The sequence below is a fragment of the Furipterus horrens genome, unplaced genomic scaffold, assembly GCF_987537825.1.
Source record: "Furipterus horrens unplaced genomic scaffold, mFurHor1.1.pri manual_scaffold_1, whole genome shotgun sequence".
NCBI classification, from domain to species: domain Eukaryota; kingdom Metazoa; phylum Chordata; class Mammalia; order Chiroptera; family Furipteridae; genus Furipterus; species Furipterus horrens.
This window is the reverse complement of record NW_028327171.1, coordinates 190,510,127-190,532,365: the sequence shown is the minus strand read 5'-3', so window position 1 is coordinate 190,532,365 and position 22,239 is coordinate 190,510,127. Positions and strand designations below refer to the sequence as shown.

The following is a 22,239-nucleotide window of genomic DNA, read 5'->3' as shown; positions in this document are numbered from 1 at the left end:
AAACACTTCAAAGACTGTAACCTTTAGTTATTTTAAGCAATGCACTCCTGGGGGCTTCCTCTATTTACTATGCATGTATTTTAACCCAGATATTTATAATACAATTTAACTGAAAAGTTTTTGGAAAAAAAACTATGACTATACAGAGTGGTAAGTGCAATCCTACTAAGTGCAAAGGTAGCCACTGAGTATATGACAGTATAAGAGGAAAGGAACCCACTGGGTGGGTTGTGAAGTCGTCCAAGATGAGGTGACAAGAGCTGAACATAAAGGAGAAACAGGGCATTTCAATAATAGTAGTATTTCTTGCCTCACTGGTTTATAGTTAGGAAAGCAAAAACCAATGTGAGTTGACGTTGACCGCTGGGTAAAGGAACCAAGTTTCAGATTCATCTCTGTGTTCCTAGCTCCCAGAAATCTGCCTGGCCTAGAGAAGCTCAATTAATATTGGTAGGATTATAATGAATTAAGAGGAAAGGAGGCATTTCAGTACATAAACACGAGTTTAATTAGCTTTGGGGCCTCTACAAGTTAGAAATAACCAAACGGAGTCCATTCCGGAGATTTTAAAAAGCGGGAGACTTAATCCTTTTCTGCCGGGATCGGGGGGCAGTGCCCCAACACCCCAGAGTCCAGGGCAAAGCCAGCACAGAGGCGCAGGTCGAAAGAAGAGAGGCGGACAGGGTTCTTGGTCTACTCACACCAGGGCAGGGGCCGGCTCTTCCAGCTGGATCTCCGCTGGGAAGCGTGCCCTCAGACCTGTCGCTCCGAAAAACCGAAGTTAAAAATTGTTCGGATGGAACGAGAAACTGGGACATAGCGTCAGAGGTGGCCTCCCGGGTAGGCGTCCCGAAACCTGTTGGGGCTGAGCATTGTGAGCTTCCTCCGTGCAGCCCTCCAGGGAGGTACCGCCCATTCCGAACTAGGTTTGCGAACCCTCCCCCCCCCCAACTTAAAAGCCCTGCAGGGGGTCAGACGTGTCTCTGGATAATAAACTCCCTGGCGCCCGGGGAAATTACGTGCAGCAAATGGAAAACGAGTGGGCGCTGCTGTTGAGCCCCTACCAAGCGCATGAGAGCTGCAGTGAGTGCGCCAGGGGCGTCTCAATAACGAAAACATTCTTTAGTTTCAGTTTCCCGTAGGCGCCCTGCCACCGCTTTAAACAAGAAAAACCTGCCCATAGCTATCCTCCCAATGCCCCCTGTGCAAGACCCCCAAGGGTGCAAGTGGCACCCGGTCCCTGCGGACCTGCCAATGGATTCACCTAAGAAAGCGGGTGTGTAAAACAGGGTGTAAAGATAGTTAAAGGACGTGCAAATATCAGTTACAAACAGAATGTAAAACATGAAGTCTTCGAAAAAGCCATTTTAATCAGAACATCCGAGAATCTGTGAACAAAACAAGTGTTATAAAAACAAAAAGTTCAATAAGGCAAACGAAAGTTTTTTTTGGGGGGGGGGGTTGTTCTGGACTTGGGCCAAGTTTTTTGGTGTTCCTCTAACTACTTTCCTTTGTGAGATTATGTAAAAGAACCACCAGAGGGAAAAATCCCAAAATTCTGTCCCTCTTATTCGAAATCTCTTACCTAAAGCAGGTTGGGCTAGTCAGAGCCGGTTATGAGTTTCGGACTTTCCTGATTTGCCTGAGTTAACACTACCTCTCGTTGGGTAAACAGATTTCAAAGTCAACAAATGAGAATATTCGCGAGAGCTTCAACGTCCTTGACCTTACTTTCTGTTCCTTGAACTGAAAATTTAGTCTGAATTTCAGTGGCCTTTGTTCTGCTGCAATCCACTGTTAATATTTAAAAGAACATGCCCTTTTGTCCAAATCCGGACACCATCACACAAGGACATCTTGAAATCAAGTTTTTTCTAAGGTTTTACATAAATCTTATTATTCCGAACTTCCCCAGGGCAAGCATTTCTTGCAACTTGGGAAAATACTATTATTACACTGCTTTGAGACACTTCACGCTATCTCGAGAGAGTAAAAATTCCTGCCAGGCCCGCTTCTCCCTCCAAATAAAGGGAAGCGCGCATGTATTACTGCAAGAAGCCTTTCTCGACAACTTTTCGGGAAGAAAATGGCCGTATCTCTTGAACAGTTTCGCCCAGGTAGTGAGCAGTTCTCAAAAACGATCGTAAGGGAAGTTCACAGGACGCTGGTGACCTGCCACCAAAGCTCACGGCTTGTTTTCGCCACTGCTGGCCAAGGATTATTTGGTCCAGAGGATTCAGAGGATCCAGCGAACCGAACCTCTCCAGGGATCCCGCCGCTTCTGGCAGCCCTCATGGGAATCCGGGGTGCGGGGACAGCAAGGCGAGGTGGTGTGGGAGTCGGATGGGGGTGGGCGGGGGAACTCCGCCCCGGCCAGTGCCCACGGGCAAACCAGAGATGAGTAATCTGTGGGGTTGAGTCACCTGCCAAAAGGCCCACCCCTCTCCGGACCCTTGCCCAGCACCCCACCCCACCCCAGGGCCAGTTCCGGAAGCTCGAGGTTAGAGAGCTGAAGCAAGGGGCAAGGGGCGAGGGGCGAGGGACGAGAGAGGCAGCAAGCGGGACCCAGGGCGACAGGAACACTAAAACCTGAAATCAGATCTGGGAGTCTGAGGAGGCTTGGAACTGAGGATTGAAAGGGGCCACTTACCGTCCTGTCCACTGCAGGTCTCTCCTACGGTGCTGCGAGTTTTCAGTGTTCCCTCCCCCGGATGCTTCAGAAACGCAGCAATGAAAAAAAAAGAAACCGAAACTCCAGAAGCAGACGTGGCACTGCTCTACGGGAGCGTAGTCTGTCCTTAAAAAACATATGCACGTATCTTCTTAAGACCCTGAAAAAAGAAAAACAAACTAAACCTAAAGCTGGCAGATGGAAGTAAATAATAAAGATTGAAGTGGAAATTAATGAAATATAGAAGAGAAAAGCAATAGAGAAAATCAGTGAAACTCAAAGCTGATTTTTTCCAAAAGGTGAACAAAATTGACCACCTTTTAGCTAGATTGACCAAGGGCCTGAGGAGGGAGCCTCAAATTACTAGAATCAGAAATGAAGGATAGGACATTACTACTAATCCTACAGAAATAAAAAGAATTATAAAGAAACACTGAACAACTGTAAACCAACAAATTAGATAACCTAGATGAAATGGACACCAACTACCAGCTCTGTCTCAAAAAGAAATAGACAATAAGAGTACACCTGTAAAATAGTGAAGAGATTGAATTAGTGATAAAAAAAATTACCCACAAAGAAAAGCCCGCCCAAATAGATTCACTTGTTAGTTCTATTTTTAAACTTTTTAAGAAAAAATTAAATCTAATTCTTTAAAAACTTTTCCAAATAACAGAAGAGGAATGTATTAGGATTGCCATAATGAAATACCATAGAGTTTGAGGCTTAAACAACAGAAGTTTATTTCTCATAATTATGGATGCTAAATGTACAAAATCAAGTCATCAGCCAGTTTGGTTTCTCCTGAGGGTCTCTTTCCTTGGATTGCCAATGACAACCTTCTTTCTGTGTCTTCATATGGTCTTTCCTCTGTATGCACACATCCTTAGTGTATTTCACTGTGTCCAAATATTCTCTTGTAAGGACATAGGTCAGATAGATCTAGAGGCCATCCTAATAACCTCATTTTAACTTCATCGTCTATTTAAACACCTCATCTCTGAGGGAGGGGAGAGGGAGAGAAGTGGGGTAAGTAGGGGAAGGATTTAGTAAAGGAACTAGTATAAATAACCATGGACATGTACAACGAGGTGGGGATTGACTGTGGGAGAAGGGGTGGGCTGGGTGGGAGGGAGCAATGGGGTTAAATGTAATAGAAAAACAATAAATTTTAAAAAGAAAACCTCATCTCTGAATACATTCTGAGGTACTGGGGGTTAGGGTTTCAACATATGAATTTGGTGGGGAGAGGGAGGACGCAAAATTCATCCTAGAACAAGGAGGGAACACTTCCCAACTCAGTTTATGGGGCCTTATTACCAAGATCCCCAAACCAGACAAAGACACCACAGGCAAAGAAAACTACAGACCAATTATCTCATGTATATGGATGCAAAGGTTCTCAATAAAATACTAGTAAGCCAAATGCAGCAATATATAAAAATAATTATACATCATGACCGAGTGAGATTTATCCCTGGAGTGCAAGATTGGTTTAACATCTGAATATCAGTTAATGCTATACATCATATCAATGGAATAAAAAACTGACATTTACATGATCATTACACTAGACACAGAAAAGGCATCTGACAAGATTTAGAACCCTTTAATGATAAAAACACTCAACAAACTAAGAATAGAAAAGGATTCCTCAACTTTATAAAGAGCATCTATGAAAAACCAACAACTAACTACATACTTAGTGGGGAAAGATAGGGTGCTTTTCCCCTAAGATCAGGAACAAGACAAGAAAAGTCTGCTGTTCACAAACAAGTGCTGGTGAGGATGTGGAGAAAAGGGAACCCTTTTGCACTCTTGGTGGGAACGCAGATTGGTGCAGCCACTGTGGAAAGCAGGACGGAGATACATCAAAATATTAAATGGGAGGGGGAAGTTAGGAGGTGAAGGGATTGCTGGGGATAGGGGGATGAGGGGAGTAAATGGTAATAGAAAAATACAATGAAGATTAAATAGTTAATTAATTAAAAATTTTAAATGGATCTGCTTTTTGAGCCAGCGATCCCACTTCTGGCAATACATCCGAAGGAACCCGAAACACTAATTCAAAAGAACATAAGCCCCCTTATGTTCATTGCAGCTTTATTTACAATTGCCAAGATATGGAAGTAGCCCAAGTGTCCATCCGTAGATGAGTGGATAAAACAACTATGAGACATTTACACAATGGAATACGACTGGGCGATAAAAAGAAAATTTTACCCCCTGCAACAGTATGGGTAGACCTGGAGAATATTATGCTAAGTGGAATAAGCCAGTCAGAGAAAGACAAATATCGTATGATTTCATTCATATGTGTAACTTAATGCACAAACTGAACTAACAAGCAAAATAGATACAGACATAGAGAGCATGATGACAGCTAAGTTGGGGTGGGGGGTAAGGGGTGGAGGGATTGAGCAAAAAGGAAAAAGACTCATGGCCATAGACAGTAGTGTGGTGATGGTGTTGTGTAAAGGGACTAAGTGGTAATGGAAAAATTTTTTAATTAAAAAAAGTGCTCTCTCCCTTCTGTTCAACATTGTATGGAGGTTCTAACAACAACAATGAAACAAAAGACAGCCATACTGGAAAAGAAGTAGAAATATTTATATTTGCAGTTGACATTATCTTGTATATAGAATGTTCCCCCCAATCTATTAGAATTAATGAGCAAGTTCAGCAAGGTTTCAGGATATAAAATCAATACACAAAAATCGGGTGGTACCGCCTCCCAGTGGCGCTCCCCATGCTAACTGCAGCCAGTTGCAGCCGGGGCCCCAGGAAGGCGGGGCAGGGGTGGAGGGCGGAGCTGGGCTTTGCAGGGCGGCAGAGCAAGCAGTTCCCCAACCGGGTGTACTGGAGGTCAAGGGGGCTAGGCTAAGCGTGCACGCTGTGCTGCCTCTGCTGGCATTAAGTGCTGCAGCTGTGGGCGCCCCTGCGGGGTGGCGCCTACTCCTTCCACCATAGCCTGTTCTTCCGCCGCAGGTGCCGCCCTGCTGCGCCTGAGCGTTTTAAGAAATCAGCTACGGAGGAAAAATGAGCCACCTCCTGAGGATCCTCCCCAAGACGGGAGAATCTGTGTGCCTCCAGCTCAAGTCCGGGGCTCATCTCTGCGGGGTTTGCGGCTGTATAGCCCCAAAACTTGCTCTGGATGTGATCAGGCGCATCCCTGCAGGGAAGAACGCCAGACTGTGGACTGGAGATCGGGACATAAGCAGGCTTGTAGACAGTCAGATAATTTGGACAATACAGTTCCAGACCACAACTTTCTTCTTCCAGAATTTGAAATTGTAACAGAAACAGAAGACGAGATTACAGCTGAAGTTTCAGGGGTAAAAGGTGAATTGGAGATTATAGAGAGCATGGCATGTATCAGTACAATGAAAGCTTATTCAGCCATAAAAAGGAATAAAGTACTGATGCATGCCATAACATGGATAAACCTTGAAAATACTATGTTGAATATATATACATGTATATACAGTCATACCTCGGTACTTGTTGGCGTCAGAACCCATCAAACCCCATACTCATCACATTTTGGGGAGAGAAAAACGTTTCAGCACTTGGACTTACTGGCACTTGCTAGAATTTATATGAGTCATGGCCCTCCTCCAAAGAGAAAATGCTTCATCATTGGTACTCACCATCAGGAGTTCCAGAACTAATTAGCAATGAGTTCCAAGGTACCATAGTGTATAATGTGTGTATATACATATATACATATATAAGGAGTTTGTATATATAAAGTACAATCAAAAAGAAAAATATATAGTAAAAAGCTTGTGAGAAAATATATAAATAGGCAATTCCCAGAAGAGGAAATATAAATGACTAAAAAAAAACATTTGAGATTACCACTCCTGCCTTCACCCCTTCTTCCCCAACATGGATACTCCCCACAACCTGCTCAGGCCCTGACACCTCATACAGGACAGCCATCTGTTTGGGTGACTTTTTTGCCCTGCCCCACATAGTGGCTTTAGGGCTGGATTATTAGGAGGGCAAGGTGGAAGGGAAGAAGGAAGAGAAATTTTAAAAATCATAATTGATTGCTGTACTTACTTATTTATTTAAATATTTTATTTTTATTTCTTTTTAGAGAGAGGGGAAAAGAGAGAAAAAGAAGAGAGAAACACTGATGTGAGAGAGAAATGATCAATTGCCTTTCGTACGTACCCCAACTGGGATCGAACCCATAACCCAGGCATGTGCCCTGACTGGGAATCAAACTGGTGTCCTTTTTCTTTGAGGGACAACACCCAACCAACTGAGCCACAGGGTGAATGCTGAATTTAATAAAGTGCTTTTTCTGCATTTAGTTAACCCCTCCTCAGAGGTAACCTATCACTTCTTTTAGATGATATTTTAATTTGTTTTTCTAAATAACATGCCCATATTTCTACTTCTTGATTATTTTAGATTTAAGTATTCCTACTGACTTGATATTATACAAGATGAGACTATAGCACTTTTTTTCCCATAACCTTCACTCTATGTTCATTCCAACCTATTTATCTCACCATCTTTCTAAGTAGTTATAGTCTGGTTTTCATTAGCTCAATCTTTAGTACTTATACTACCATAATCATGTGAACAATAGTCACAGCTAAGTCATGTACCAAACTATGATGACCTGTCCTTTCTTGTGCAACTTCTAATTTTCCCTGGAGTTAATAATTGTCTTGTTTTGTTTGGTTTTCTAAATAATTTGACCCTAGCTAGACTCTTTGTCAGTTATTGAAATCTGTCTCAATTTAATGATACATAAAATATATTATTAGTTTTGGGTTCCTGAAGAAGTGACTTCCAAAGCTGTTGGACGTGCTTCATCTATACTGGTTCACTTCCACACAGAGCACCCAGCTGTCATCCTGGATCTCCCTAAACCATCAACCTGGCAATTCCTTTTATCTCCTTTATGTGTGAATCTTCTGTATCATCTACCTCATACCTTTCTCTTTCTTGATTCGTTTCCTTATTATGGTGTAGCAATATCCCCCAGGAGCTTCCTGAGAACAGGTAAGAACTTATAATCTCTAAATGTCTTTATTATTCCCACTCTGAGATAACACATGCAAAATTGGAACTAAGTTTTCTTCAGAATGTGGAAAGCATTTCTCCCATTGTCTTCCTTTTTTATTCTAAAATTTTATTTCATCTAGTTTCATAAAGTATACATGGGAAAGCAAGATAAGTTGTTTGTAATTTTAAGTGCCCAGTCTTGTTGTGGTGCAGTGGTTTCTACTGTCTGTCCTTGGTTATAAGGCTTCTCTCCAGCTAGTGTTCAGTTGGTTATTCAGGATGGTTTCTTTACAATTAGTTGTTAATTCCAGATTGGTTTGGGGAGGAGGTTAGTGTAGCTTCCACTTAGTCCTCTGCCATCTTGGATCTCTAATCTCCCATTGTCTTCTAACAATCGATGTCCTATTAAATCATCCAAAGTCATTTTGATTCTTATTTTCACATGTGAAGTTTTTCCGACTTTCCTCTCCCTGAAGCGTGATATTTAATTCTGTGTGCCAACTTGACTGAGCAAAGGAAAACCCAGAGAGGAGGTAAAATATTACTTCTGGGTATGTCTGTGAGTGTGTCACTAGTATTTGAATAGTTAGACTGAGTAAAGAAGGTGGCTCTCCCCTATGTGGGGGGCATCATCCAATCCTTCAAGAGCCTGGTTCTCGAACCTTTGGACTTGTACTGGGACTTACACCAACAACTTTCGTGGGCTGCCATCTTTCAGGTTGTGGGACTTGTCAACCTCTATAATTACATGAGCCAACTCCTCATAATAAATCTTTTAAAAATATATCTCTATATATCCTACTAGTTCTATTTTTTTCTGGAGAACTCTAATACAAGAAGTGCGTAGCATCTTCTCTTTGCCCTCAGTATTCTGAAATCTCACAATATATGCCTTGCATCCACAATTTGCATTCACTGTGCTGGACACTCAAGGTCTTCAATCTTGAAACACAACCTTCAGTTCCTGGAGACTTTCTTTAAGTATTTAGTTGGTGACTTGTCCCATCAATTTTTTACATTCTCTCTCTCTCTCTCTCCCCACCTCTGATATTTTGTCTCCTGAACTTGTTTTCTATTTTTCCTCCTACTTTCTCTTTTTTTCTTTGTCATTTCACTTTACTTTCTGGGACTTTTTTTTCTATTTTCCTATGCTTTTATTGAGGTTGTTTGTTTTTAATCAGAGTTAAGTAACAATGAAGCTAGAGCTCTTTGAATTTTTTTAAATTATAAAATATAAAGAATTCAGGAAAGTGCATAAAACATAAATACACACATTAATGAAGAATTATTAATCAAACATGCAGGTAACCACCACCTGAGGCACAAAACAGAAGCATCTCAGAGGTCTCCTGTGTGCCCCTCCCTTATCATAACTCACTTCATCCTCCTAAAGGTAACCACTATCTTAACTTTGGAATAATGAGTTCCTTTGTAAGTTTTACCACTTAAACATGCATCTCTAAACAGTAGAGCTTAGTTCTGATGTTTTTTTTTCACTCTTTATGAATGAAAATAAATGTTATTCTTTTGCTTTCCTTTTTTGATAAGTTGGTATAGTTCTTTTTCATTGCTGTATACTGTAAAATTCTTAGAAGAACACAAGAAAGATGGCAGCATAGGCAGACATGGCTTGCTTCTTTGCACAACCACATCAAAATTATACAGCAAAAAATATAGAACCATCATTCAGAACCATCAGAATGAAAGTCTGACAACTATGAAATAGAGTTGAATGAGTGTGTGACATCTATGGAATTAAAGAAACGAATCCAACCAGACTGGTAGGAGGGGTGCAGACGCAGAACAGGAGGGTCCCACACCCACGTGTAGTGGGTAAAAATTCGGGAGGGATGTCTCGGGACATAGGAGTCCCAACCCCACACCAGGCCCCCTAGCCCAGGGTTCCAGTGCCAGGAAAATAAGTGCCCACAATTTCTGGCTGCAAAAACCAGTAGGGATCAAGTCGGTGGAAGAGGAGCCCCAATCAGTTCCTCCTAAAAAACCCAGATACAGACTCACCTGCTCAGACTCACTGCTTCTGAGCTCCAGCACCGGAGTAGTAGCTTGAAAGGCATCAGTGGTATATAGGGAGAAACTGAAGTGTCTGGCATCAAGGCCACTGGAGGCTATTGTTCTTGCACTAAACCCTCCTTCCACAGAGCCAGCAAGCCAGTGCCATATCCGAGATTCCATCAACCTGGCTAACAGTGTTTGATTGGCTTAGAAATCCCCCGAGACGCTGCCCCACCCAACTTATGGGTCCACGCAAGCTGCTTTTCCATATAAATTGCTAGTCTTGGCTCCTTCCTCCCAACTTTCCAAATCCTCTCAAACAAGCAACAGCTGGCCTCAGTGAGGCCCAGGTCCAGCACTACCTGCAGCCAGTCAATTCACAGCTTGACTTTGCCTGGGAATCTCCAAGCCCAGCACAAGCAGTAGTCATCTCAAATTGCTTTATAACTCAGGCAGGGTGCCCCAGGCAAAACATAGGTGAGGACTGACCTTGGCCTGCACCACCCAGGAAACACCAGGGTCAGCACACCCAGTGGACAGCCACAGACCCCATCAGAGCACCACCACCCTGCCCCTGCGCAGCTGATCCTCCATGGAAGGCAGAGGTCAGTGTTCACACCAGTTCTTGCAGCTGACTGGCCTGAGTAAATCCTCCCTTTGATCTTCCAACAGCAACCAAGGCTCAATTACAGGAGGAGGGTGCACTCAGCCCACATGAAAGGTGGACCTTCAGTATCCAGCTTGGGTGATAGGGGAAGGCTGTGCCACTGAACCCTACAGGACACCTACTACACTTGGCCGTACTACCAAGACACAGAGTCAAAGCAGCTCTACTTAATACACAGAAACAAACACGGGGAGGCTGCCGAAATGAACAAAGAAACATGGCCCAAAAGAAGGAACAAAACAAAACCCCAGAAAAAGAACTAAACAAAACAGAGACAAGCAACCTGTCAGATTCAGAGTTCAAAACACTGGTGATCAGGATACTCAGAGAAATTATTGGGTACAGCCACAGAATAAAGGAAGAAGTGAAGGTTATACAAAGTAAAATAAAGAAAAATATACAGGGAACCAACAGTGATGTAAAGGAAGCCAGGATTCAAATCAATGACTTAGAACAAAGAGAAGAAATAAACACTCACCTGGAACAAAAAGAAGAAACAAAAATAGAAAAAAAATGAAGAGAGAATTAGGAACCTCTGGGACAACTTTAAATGTACCAACATGAGAATCATAAGGGTGCCAGAAGGAGAAGAGGAAGAGCAAGAAATTGAAAACTTATTTGGAAAAATAATGAAAGAAAACATCCCCCCTCTGGCAAAGGAAGTAGATACACAAGTCCAGGAAGCACAGTGAATCCCAAACAAGTTGGACCCAAAGAGGACTACACCAAGATACATGATAATTAAAATGCCAAAGATTAAAGAGAAAGAGAAAGTCTTAAAAGCAGTAAGAGAAAAAAAGAGTTACCTACCAAGGAATTCCCATAAGACTATCAGCTGATTTCCCAGAAGAAACTTTGCAGGCAAGAAGGGGCTGGCAAGAAGTATTCAAAGTGATGAAAATCAAGGACTTACAACCAAGACGACTCTATCCAGCAAAGGCTATCATTTAGAATCAAAGAACAGATAAAGTGCTTCCCAGACAAGATAGAGCTAAAGGAGTTCATCATCACCAAGCCCTTATTATATGAAATGTTAGAGACTTATTTAGGAAAAAGAAGACCAAAACTATGAACATTAAAATGACAACAAACTCACAACTATCCACAACTGAATCTAAAAAATAAAAACTATGCAAACAACCAGAACAGGAACAGAATCATAGGTATGGAGATAATTTGAAGGGTTATCGGATGGGAGGAGGGAGGGCGAAGAAGGGGGAAATGGTGCAGGGATCAAGAAGCATAACTGGTCTGCAGTGGTCAGATTCCTCTTATAGGTGAGATCATGTGGTACTTGTCTTTCACCTTGAATAATACTCTGCAATTCCATCCATGCTGCTGCCAAAAGGTAGGAGTTCCTTCTTCCAAACTCGCATATAATTTTATGAGCAACATGCCATGTAGGTCCAGAGAGAGTGTCATTATTTTTAAGCTTATGAACTTTAATAACATATTAGACTTGGGAATTGAAGCAAAACACCTTTGTGAAGGATGAGCATTTCATTTTGAGTAAATACTACTTGATTTTAATAGCAAGAAAAATACCTGAGAAAAACAATGTAATTTTGGAACATATATATATATCGTCGTCGTCGGCAGCCGTCCGTCTCGAGAGACGATGGTGTAGCTTCTTAAGAGTCTATCTGCACCGCCGAGAATGGCTGTGCAGTCCAACTCGGGAGTGACACGGTATCTGTCTCCTCCCGTGTTGAATCGACATCTTGCGATGACGCTGGAGTGTCCTCTCCAGTGAAGCTGAAGCTACAGAGCCTGGGCAGGGTGAGATGGAGGGTCTGCTGTTGCCCATGCAGCAGACCCCCCCTCTCTTCGCAGCTGAAGGGTCCAAGGGAAAGACGGAGTCAATACAGCTTGGCTTCAGGTGCGCCGCAGGAGTTGCCGGTGTTGACTACAACGTCAAACCGCCTTAGGGACTCCGGCTCCGGATTTTCTGTCGGGGTTTACTCCCTTAGCCTTTCCCCTGAAGAGGTATGCCGCAAGGCAGCAGAGGTTTTTTGGAATCAGAGTTTTCCTTCTCTGATACATATATATACACATATATATATTATACATATATATATAGTGTCGTCGTCGTCGGCAGCCGTCCGTCTCGAGAGACGATGGTGTAGCTTCTTAAGAGTCTATCTGCACCGCCGAGAATGGCTGTGCAGTCCAACTCGGGAGTGACACGGTATCTGTCTCCTCCCGTGTTGAATCGACATCTTGCGATGACGCTGGAGTGTCCTCTCCAGTGAAGCTGAAGCTACAGAGCCTGGGCAGGGTGAGATGGAGGGTCTGCTGTTGCCCATGCAGCAGACCCCCCCTCTCTTCGCAGCTGAAGGGTCCAAGGGAAAGACGGAGTCAATACAGCTTGGCTTCAGGTGCGCCGCAGGAGTTGCCGGTGTTGACTACAACGTCAAACCGCCTTAGGGACTCCGGCTCCGGATTTTCTGTCGGGGTTTACTCCCTTAGCCTTTCCCCTGAAGAGGTATGCCGCAAGGCAGCGGAATCAGAGTTTTCCTTCTCTGATGTGCCCTGACTGGAAGATCGAACCAGCGACACTCAGCTCGCAGGCCGACGCTCAATCCACTGAGCCAAACCAGCCAGATATATATAGTGTATATATATATATATATATATATATATATCAGAGAAGGAAAACTCTGACTCCAAAAAACCTCCGCTGCCTTGCGGCATACCTCTTCAGGGGAAAGGCTAAGGGAGTAAACCCCGACAGAAAATCCGGAGCCGGAGTCCCTAAGGCGGTTTGACGTTGTAGTCAACACCGGCAACTCCTGCGGCGCACCTGAAGCCAAGCTGTATTGACTCCGTCTTTCCCTTGGACCCTTCAGCTGCGAAGAGAGGGGGGGTCTGCTGCATGGGCAACAGCAGACCCTCCATCTCACCCTGCCCAGGCTCTGTAGCTTCAGCTTCACTGGAGAGGACACTCCAGCGTCATCGCAAGATGTCGATTCAACACGGGAGGAGACAGATACCGTGTCACTCCCGAGTTGGACTGCACAGCCATTCTCGGCGGTGCAGATAGACTCTTAAGAAGCTACACCATCGTCTCTCGAGACGGACGGCTGCCGACGACGACGACACTATATATATATGTATAATATATATATGTGTATATATATGTATCAGAGAAGGAAAACTCTGATTCCAAAAAACCTCTGCTGCCTTGCGGCATACCTCTTCAGGGGAAAGGCTAAGGGAGTAAACCCCGACAGAAAATCCGGAGCCGGAGTCCCTAAGGCGGTTTGACGTTGTAGTCAACACCGGCAACTCCTGCGGCGCACCTGAAGCCAAGCTGTATTGACTCCGTCTTTCCCTTGGACCCTTCAGCTGCGAAGAGAGGGGGGGTCTGCTGCATGGGCAACAGCAGACCCTCCATCTCACCCTGCCCAGGCTCTGTAGCTTCAGCTTCACTGGAGAGGACACTCCAGCGTCATCGCAAGATGTCGATTCAACACGGGAGGAGACAGATACCGTGTCACTCCCGAGTCGGACTGCACAGCCATTCTCGGCGGTGCAGACAGACTCTTAAGAAGCTACACCATCGTCTCTCGAGATGGATGGCTGCCGACATATATATATATATGGACAGAAAGTACATCAGTGGTTCCTTTGAGGTGTTGATTATAAAGAGGAATGAGAAACATTTTGGAGTGATGAAAATATTCTATATATTGATTAAATGTAGTTATATGGGAGCATACATTTGTCAAGTTCACTGTTCACTTAAAATGAGTGTATTTATTACATTATGTAAATTATACATTGATAAAATTGATTTTAAAATAAACGGACAAAACTGGATTGGAAGCTCTGAACTCCTAAGTAGATCGAATCCATACTGAGCATCTCAGTGGATAATCTAGCTGAGCTATTGACTTGGGGAACTTCCACTGTCAGTATTTTCAAAAATTTTCTTTTAAACTGGTCAGATTTAGCAGAGATAATTCTTCTAATCTCCTGCCTGCAGAGGAAGGGCCTGGTTGCCAGAACTCCCAAAGTGGAGTAGAAAGTTATTGATAAGGTTTCCTAATCCAATAGGCATCCCTCATTTTAGTTCGATACTCTTGGCCTGCTCCATCCTTGAAACCTTTTCTTCCTTCATTTCTATCCAGTTTTAGTTCCCATATCTCTGATTATTTTTTCTCAGTCTCTTTATAGACACACATTTTCTATGTTTGTTTATCCCTTAAATATTGATTTTTTTTTCCTTGACCCTATTCTTTTGGTCAACCAAGATTTAATTATCTTTTTGTTTTAGTGATCATACTGAAGCACTAAAGGAATGTATTGAGTAGAAAGTGTGATACAGAGAGACGGTAAAGGTCAGAGGTGAGAGAAATCATCAGCTCAAAGGCCACCAGTTGGTCAGCAATGTCCCAGGCCTGGAGAGAGATGCTGACACAGATGGAGAACAAACATAGGTATAGATATATCATTCCTGTGTCGTACTGCTGCTTTTCCTTGCTTGTGATGACCTGTTTCCATGATGTTGCTCCACAGCAAGAAGCTATTTCCCAACACAAAATAAATGCTCGGGCACCCTCACTTTCCTTTCTTTATGATGAAACATTTTGTAATAAAATGTTGTGGAAGAAAACATTGTGCCAAGTGCAAGAAATCAGATACCAAAGAGTATATACTTCTTCAGTGCCTAACGCTAAAGTTAGAGATTGGGCTATTCCCCCATAATTCTGAGTTTAGACTTTAGGGATGAATCTGTCATATCACTTCCTGGAGTTTGCAATGACAGTTGGATAAGGGGAGTCTCCATTTAAATGTAGATATGGCCCTGATTGGTATGATTCAGTTGGTTGGGCATTGTCCTGCAAAGCAAAAGTTCACTGGTTTGACTCCTGGTCAGGGCACATGCATGAGTTGTGGGTTTGGTTCCTGGTCGAGGTGCATAAAAGAAGCAGCTGATCGATGTTTCTATCTCACATCAATGTTTTTATCCCTCTCTTTCTCCCTCCCTACACCTCCCTCTGGAATCAATGAGCTCGTCCTCAGGTGAGGATTTAAAAAAAAAAGTAGGTATGTAGTAATGGTAGTTATTATTTTAGCCTAAGTATATTATCATGTTCTTTATACACATCAACTCATGTAATCCTTTGATAGGGATCATTATCCCCATTTTACTAGCGGGAAAACTGAGGCTTAGAGAGGCCAAATAATTGAGTAACCAGAGTATAAAGCATACGGATAATGAATGGCAGAGTTTGTGTTCAAAAGCAAGGAGTCTAACTCTAGAGCCCAGGCTATAGGAGAGGTCTCTTGCCTGTCGTTCACCAAAGAGGTGGTCATGTTGGGAACAGAGATGTCCCCTACTCCCACTTCATATAGAGATACCATGACAACTGATCTTTTTACTGTTTCCATAGTTTTAACTTTTCTAGAATGTTTCATAGTTAGAATCGTATAATATGTAGATCTTTCAGACTTGCTTCTTTCACTTAGTAATATGCATTTAAGTTTCCTTCAAGTCTTTTCGTGACTTGATAGCTCATTTCTTTTTAGCACTGAATAATACTCCATTATCTGTACGTACCACAGTTTATCCACTCACCTACTGAAAGAAGCTTGGTTCCTTCCGAGTTTTGGCAATTATGAGTAAAGCTTTCATAAAGCTATGTGCAAATTTCTGTGTAGACATAAGGTTTCAACTCCTCTGGGCAAATACCAAGGAGAATAATTGCTGGATTGTATAGCAAGAGTATGATTAGTTTTGTAAGAAGCCGCCAAACTCTCTTTCATACACATTGTTTTGTTTTAAAAAGTATTGAACTTGGGGCGATATAAACACTTTGTATACAAATATTAGTCAGGAAACATTGTATCCAAGCAAAAATATACTCTATGAAGTTTGCCACTTTAAAAATCAAGATGCATTTTACTTGAAAGATAAGAACCAGGTAGATGCTTTGTAGGATGTGACTGTATATACCTTTCTTCCCTTGTTTGTTTTTATCCTTCTTGACTAACTTTTAACATCCGAGAACCCAGGATCCCGATTCTTTTGTTTCACCTTGGACATTCAGCACTTAACAGTGCCTGGCACATAGTAGGTACCTGTATTAATTGGGTAACACTCACTGCTTTAACAAAATAACCCCAAAATAGCAGTAGCTTAACACAATATAAGTTTATTTTGTCAATCGTCGTCGGCAGCCGTCCGTCTCGAGAGACGATGGTGTAGCTTCTTCAGAGTCTATCTGCACCGCCAAGAATGGCTGTGCAGTCCGACTCGGGAGTGACATGGTATCTGTCTCCTCCCGTGTTGAATCGACATCTTGCGATGACGCTGAAGCTACAGAGCCTGGGCAGGGTAATATGGAGGGTCTGCTGTTGCCCATGCAGCAGACCCCCCCTCTCTTCGCAGCTGAAGGGTCCAAGGGAAAGACGGAGTCGATACAGCTTGGGTTCAGGTGCGCCGCAGGAGTTGCCGGTGTTGACTACAACGTCAAACCGCCTTAGGGACTCCGGCTCCGGATTTTCTGTCAATATCTAACTAATAAATGCAGGTGTCTCTGACAGGCAGCTTCCCCCCATGCAGTTATTTCAGGGACTGAGACTCTTCTCATATTTTGGCTTCACCATTCCTAGGGGACTATTATCCTTAGCATTCAGTCAGCAACTCATTTCTACTTACACTCCATTGGTGAAAACTAGACATATGTTAAGAGGTAGGGATATGGAAAACTGGTCTTTGATTTTGAGAGAGAGAGAGAGAGAGAGAGATTTGTTGTTCCATGTATTTATGTATGCATTGGTTGCTTCTTGTATGTGTCCTAACTGGGGATCAAACTCACAACCTTGGTGTATTTGGGATGATGCTCTAACCAACTAAGTTACTCAGCCAAGGCTCTTCTGAGTTCTAAGCAGTGCATATGAGTAAGGAAACTACCCAAGTCTGGGGAAGAACTACCTGAAAGAATCAGATACTAGGAACCTGAGAACAGAAGAGAATGCTTTGTGTTAGTGTACCCAATCAGGTCAGCTTCACTCTATCGTGAACATACCCAACTAAGGATGAGAATAGTTCAAGTTTGCACCAGAGAGGAAAACCATGGATCACTGAATAGTGAAGGAAAATTAGTCCTACACTAAAGGCTATCCTGGTCTCATGTAACAAAACTTACTAGCAAATCTCAAAAGGATTAAACTGTTTATAAATAATTACATCTCAGAACTAAGCTAAAAAATATTTATCGGAAAACAAAAAATACACAACACTCAACAAGGTAGAGTTCACAATGTCTTACAGTTAATTTAAAAATTATAAAAATGTAAAGGACTGGAAAAACACAACCTGTATGATGACTACAGTCCATCAATAGACTTTGATTCAGAAATGCCAATATAATTAGCAACAAATTAGGTACCAAAGAGGAAAAGATTAGTGCATCTGAAAAGAGAGTAATAGAAACTATCCAAAATAAAGCTCAGGAGAAAAATTTAAAAGGCTGAAAGACAAAATAAACACTATAGGGAAACTGGAATTACCTGCAAGCAGCGTAATATACATGTAATTGGAGTTCCTGAAAGAGGGTGTGAAAGATAGAAAAAATACTTGCAAAAATAATGCTTGAAAAGCTACAAATTAGATAAAAACTATAAACTTGTAGATCAAAGAAGCTCAAAGAACCCCAAGTTTAAGACACATGAATAAAACTACAACCAAATAACATGATAGATTGCTTAAAACTAGTGATATGCCCCTGAATATAAATGACCTGCAAATCTGTCTTATAACTTTCCCTATGGACAGGAAGTGACTGAGCTAAAGACACAGTATCCATGGGACTTTGCCAGAATATGAAGTTTAGTGTCTGTTCCATTCCAGACTATTTAAATGAATTAGATCATCCCTAACATGTGAGATCAAGTCTCAGGCAGTACCAGATGTCAGTAGATTTCATACAAACAACTTGCCATTTACTATCCAGAATTGTTCCATTTATTTTCTTTGCCTGCCTGGCTTGGCTATCTTCTTGAATTTTAATCTATGCTCATGTCCTTTTTACTTGCACAATCTATTTGGATAGGATTCTCCGGCTTTGACTTTCAGTGTTCTCTCCAGATCTGATTTGGTAAATGCCCTCTGCCCCAACCTCAGGACTTATCCCAGATAGGCCAACCACTTTTCCTATCAGTTCTCTTGTGAAAATTTTCCAGGGAATTCTAAGGGAATGTGGGAAATAAGAAAAAAATACAGCCTGGGTTTAAACCAGTTGCTAAATGTTGGGTCTTGGAATTCTTATGTCACTAAAGCTAAATCTTTGTGGTTTGTGACTTAGTGAACAGATGCCTCATTATTTCCTATGGCCTTTAGAGACTGTAGGATCCTGAGAACAGAAGAGAATGCTTTGTGTTAATGTATATAATCAGGTCAGCTTCACTCTATCATACATACTCAGGCTACCTCTCACATAGCCCAGGCAGCCACACAACTCACTGTATTTCTCCACAAAATTTGCATTTGAAAGCCACTTAGTTTAGATTTTGTCATTTCTTTACACATTTTATTACTGTCAGTAAGAATAATCAATTGACCTTATAGTGAAAAGGAAAAATGAATAATTTACTATATGAAATAAGTATAATAAATGTTTGCAAGTAGATAAGAAGGAGAGGCAGTCAACGTATAAACTGGATACAATTATCTAGTTTGATAAAGAGGGAGATTTATGATTTAAAAGAGAAGAGTGTTATGCAAGGAATAGAAAAATTACATACTTTAAAACTCTTTTAACATACAAAGGTTGTGTTTTTATTTCTTCAGTTACTCTTTTCTTCCTCTCCTTTTTAAAGCATTGATTTTAGGTGGTCAAGCAAAAGGGAAATGTATAGCACTCACAAAACTGATTCAAAAAAATTTTTTTAAGTTAAATTACTTTAAACATTTTCAGTTCTATCCAGCAAATATTTATCGAGGGTTTCCTTTTCACAAAGTACTGTGGGGAAAAAGTAGTATAATTGTGTATAAGTAGTTTAAATGAGAATTTATACTCACTATAAAATTTTGATAAAGTCTCCACTTGAAAACAGAATTAAGTCCAAATTAAATATTTGTTGAACATTTACCACATGTAGGGCCCCATGTAAGAAACAAAAAGGTAAATAAAGCAAGATTTTCAAGAATTTATAACTTTCTAGAGAAGATTAAGGCAAGTATAAAAATAGTTAAGTTACAAGATAAGGCAAGATATGTTTTATTAGGAGGGTACAAAGTTCTGTGCAATTTATAGTTGAAAACATTATTATCAAGAATCAAATCCCACTGATTGAAACTATAATTTCAGATATATGTTCCCACAAAAAAATGTATGGTTGGCAAAATATACCACATGTGGATAAAATGTCTCTGGTATCTGCTCCATAGTGGCAAGTCCCTCTATTAGTCAAATCAGGAAAAAAATGATATCAATACAGTAATAATCAAAATGATAACCCATATGTAAGTATCAAGAGGAGAGTAATTTGTTTGCTTTGTTCATTGATGTATTCTTAGGGCCATGAAGATCCCTGCTACAAAGGAGATGCTCAATAAATATTTAAGTAAATGAATAGAATTTGAAAAAAAGTTGAGATGTCTGCCTCTGTTCTAGTTGCAACTTCCTGGAGCTCCTTGTCTTGGACCTTGGAGGCAGGTTGGGTAAGCATGCCCCACTATTTGCATACAGGGGTTCTGTTCCTTGCAATTTTGACAAAACAGAACAAAAGATGCCCAATGTATTAAAGGATAAATGTTTATTGCAGGTAATGACCACAGAATAATTGGTTGCTTTTAGCAGAAATTGGTCTGGACCTTTAATGGTTAGTATTTTATCACCAACTCATCGATAAGTAGGAAAGGTTACATAGCATGTGTTGGAAAGTCTAGGCTTAGCTCAATTATAATGTCCTTGCATTGGAACTGGAGAACTGCCTTCTAATCTCAGAATATGTGCTCAGGTCACCATCATGGGCCTTTATAAATAGTCTCAGTTTTTTAATAGACAATTGGAGTACAAGAAGCCTGTAAGGCACTAGAAACTATGTTTTTCCAATCCTTCACTCCCAGTAAACCTTTAGAGATTCACAAAAGAGGTGTTAATTTGTGACAAATCATCTCTTACCTCACTTGTATTTGTAGATCTCTAATAATTAATTCATTCCTCAGAGACCTCCTAAGTAGGTATTTGTCTATTACACAGGTACGCAGGTATGGGCTGTTTTCAAGGCAGCCATGGTTTAATGAGAAAGTCAAACAAATAAGTGAATAATTATAACGCATTATAATAAATGCTATAATAGGAATGTATATAAGGCTTAAATCTGTAAAAAAAAAATTTCTTTTGTTTACTAATAAATGTAGACATTGATATGTCAGAATTATAATTGCTGATAAACCCAGATCAAATACCTATAAGGAAGCCTTTATAGGTCATGAATTAAGAAATGAATACCTTGAAATGAATACTTTGAGTAGTCCCTGTGTTGTTAAATATATGAATTGCAACATGTTTCCTTATTGGAACTTATCTAACATCTATAGATACAGTTTCAGTTTTTAATTATGTTTCACTAGAAAGTTTGGTCTAAATATATGCCTTTATATCTATATTAAACCCTCATGCTCTTGTATTATGTTACTATCAAGTGGGATTCCCAGGTCCAGGTGATACCACTGCCTGTGAACCTGATTCTTCCTCAGTAAGAGGATCCTATCTGTGCTGAAACAAGCACTCTTTATTTTTAGGACAGTTATTGCTATGGTTACTGTGAACCACAGAGTTGGTCTTCACTACTCTGTCCTGGAACAGTCAGTATTTCCCATGGAAATTTTGTAGCAAGAGAATAAATGAAATGAAATACATCATAAATATAGCACAAAAACAGCTATAATCCTAAAACATTCACTTAATTGTGAAATTCATTTAAATGCATAATGCAAAGATTTTTTAAAAATCTCTTAGCTATTCTATAGAAAGTAAAATGACCAACATATTTAAAAAAAGCAAATTTAGAAAGATATTTGATTAATTACCAAATCACCAGAAAAATGTAAATTAAGTGCTGTTATTATTTCTAAATTCAGTTTATTAACTGAGTGGTTAAAATTAGAGTAGGAGGTACATAACACTTTATTTACAATAAAATTTAATAAATAGTTTACAAATACTGTAATTGATAAAAATATAAAAGCCAAATATTTCTTTTTAGCCATAATATGTTTTAAAGAGCACTGGAGCACTATTAAGTATTATTCATTAAGTTTTAAAACAAAAAATGAAAATAGATGACATTTCCAACTGGCATAAAACCTTCTGATTTACACCTGAACTGTAGATAATGTTCTTATTTTGTAATGATTTCCAGAAATGTGTCTTTAGCAACAACCAAAATTCTTTCCAGTTAGTTTTGTAATATGTGACCACATTTCAAAAGACTTACTTCATCTTCTGCCCGGACTGGTGTGGCTCAGGGGGTTGGGCGTCATCCCACAGGTTCCTGGTCAGGGGTGAGCAGAAGGTGGCCAGTCAATGTTTCTCTCTTGTGTCATTGTTTCTCTTCCTCTCTCTCCCTCTCTTCTCCTCTCTTTAAAATTAAAGAAATAAAATCTTTTTAAAAAAATGTTACTTCATCTTTTGGCATGTGAGATTAAACAGAAAAATGTACACACCTTGAGACAGGAATTTTGTCTTTTTCTAATGACTAAAGCCATGTTTTAAATTGTTTATATGTATCAGAGTTAATTAAATCAAGTACAGACAGAGTTAAATCTTTATATGAGTTACCATTTTGAATAATAGTTCATTTCTGTATGTATAATACAGGGTGGGGGAAAAAGTAGGTTTAC

General features: G+C 40.8%; 1 protein-coding gene across 7 annotated transcripts in view; it reads right to left on the bottom strand.

Moving 5' to 3' along the window:
* CFLAR (CASP8 and FADD like apoptosis regulator) overlaps window positions 1–2,747 on the bottom strand; it is a 43,742-nt gene extending 40,995 nt beyond the window's left edge. For 2 of the 7 annotated variants that reach the window (XM_090282533.1, XM_090282514.1), the window contains exons 1-2: window positions 2,651–2,747; window positions 702–2,406 (exon numbers count right to left, since the gene is read on the bottom strand). The gene's annotated coding sequence lies outside the window, so the exon portion shown is untranslated. The remainder of the gene's footprint in view (window positions 1–701; window positions 2,407–2,650) is intronic. The other 5 variants (XM_090282566.1, XM_090282576.1, XM_090282559.1 and 2 more) reach the window with 4 other exon arrangements.
* Between the last annotated feature and the right edge of the window lie 19,492 nt (window positions 2,748–22,239).